At 36.7% G+C, this 1732-nt stretch overlaps 1 long non-coding RNA gene across 1 annotated transcript; it reads right to left on the minus strand.

The window, feature by feature from the left end:
* Positions 1–256: 256 nt before the first annotated feature.
* Positions 257–1403, minus strand: LOC148153456 (uncharacterized). Its single transcript, XR_015761656.1, has 2 exons — positions 1023–1403; positions 257–788 (listed from the first exon to the last, which is right to left on the minus strand). It is a non-coding gene; the product is annotated as an uncharacterized LOC148153456 (long non-coding RNA).
* Between the last annotated feature and the right edge of the window lie 329 nt (positions 1404–1732).

Raw genomic sequence — 1732 nt, forward strand, 5'->3', positions numbered from 1 at the left:
TAACTGAACCTATGGTGATCAAATTAAGAAATAAACATTACTAGAAACCCTGCAGGGAGGCTGAAATAAGAAATAACTAGAAGGATAAAATAGAATAGTCATTAAAGAAGGCTTGACATGGACTCAGACAAACAAGGAAAAGCAATAATATTATTCTAACTACACTAAATACCATGAACCACTTAAGTGAATTGAAACACAAAGTTAATAAAATGAAAAGCAAAACAAACCCAAAAACCCAGTGTCTTGACAGATGTCTGATTATATAATTGTTTACTTTAATCACATAAAATATTTATTTAAAAATATAATCTCATTACATGTATGTTTATTACCTGAATATTTAAATATCAAATTGTTACTTAAAATGTGATTCTTTTCTTCACGTTTACATGCAACTTGAAGTGCTTGAATCAAACGATTCATGAATGTTTAATACATTAAATTATTAAATGAGAGAACAGCCACTTCCAACTGTATTTCAACACAAATGGTTCCTGTTCCTCTTCAGAGTCTGCAGCCTTGCTGAGCTCCTCTCCTGGGGTTCCTTCCTCCTCAGCTTCTCCAACTTGCTCCTCTTCTGTTGCCTCTGCTACTGTGTTTTCATTATTTATCTCTTCTGGGGTAAATAATGAAATCAGTCTCAGTAACCTGTTGATGGTTTTGCTGTATCGCCTCTTTAATTGACGCGCATGTCGGTCCGATGTTGTGGCGTTTACCTCAGTGACCCACATTCAGCACTGGACCCCAGTCAGGATTGAGCTCATCCATTTCATACGTCGGTTTGCCTTTAAGAGGACATATCAGAACACATCGCTATTAAAGCTGTAAATTTGATAACACTAGTAAAATAGTTTACTTCACAATAATGTAATAACCTCGATGTCCACTGACAAAACTCGGACTATGCTACATAAACAATATTAGCCCGAGCTAAACAACAGAAACTGAACGTAAGAACACTCGGACAAAATCATAGAACATTATGACACAAAACCAACAAAGCAAATTTAGACACTCACCAGAAAGGAAATGTCTGGAGGAAACTTGTAGGTATCTGGGGATTTTGGAGAACGTGATATCAAGACGTGTCACCGCTGATACCAGGACATTCGTCTTCTTTTCGTTAGCACCGATAGCTTAGCCTCCTCACGTTGTTTCCAAGCAGGATAATAGTGAAACCAAAGTCCGTCTTATATCCTTTTACCGTTTCAGTCGTGTGATCGGACATTACAGACAATAACGTAGCAAGTTCGTACCATAGCTAAATTATTTTAAGTAACTTGGATTGAAAAAATCTGCGAGACTGTTTTTTTTTATACTGCGAGACTGTTGTCTATGGACCCCTAAGATGGCGCTGATACCCCTCCGACTAGAGCAGTGACGTCACGCTCCAAAGCTCTATTATCTGATGACATCACAAGAGGCTGACCAACCAGGGTCAGCTTTACTAAATACACTTTCATTCTTATGGATTTTCATTTTATCAATCATTTCTGTTCCCCACAGGAAGAACATTTAGAAAAATAAAAAGATTAAATAACGAGAATTCAAATTGCAAACAGTTAATTCTCACATTTTAAGTCATTTTGATCCAGATGACAGAAACAAGGAGACAATAATCATCTTTGGATTATAAACTTGTGAGTCTTTTGAAGTTTCCATCTGTGGGGATCTTTGGTTGGTTGAGTCGGTTTTGTTTATTTCTGTTTCTTCTTCTGTGATTATCAGC

Source organism: Poecilia mexicana, unplaced genomic scaffold (assembly GCF_051168715.1).
Source record: "Poecilia mexicana isolate PSO_F unplaced genomic scaffold, ASM5116871v1 scaffold_20, whole genome shotgun sequence".
NCBI lineage: Eukaryota > Metazoa > Chordata > Actinopteri > Cyprinodontiformes > Poeciliidae > Poecilia > Poecilia mexicana.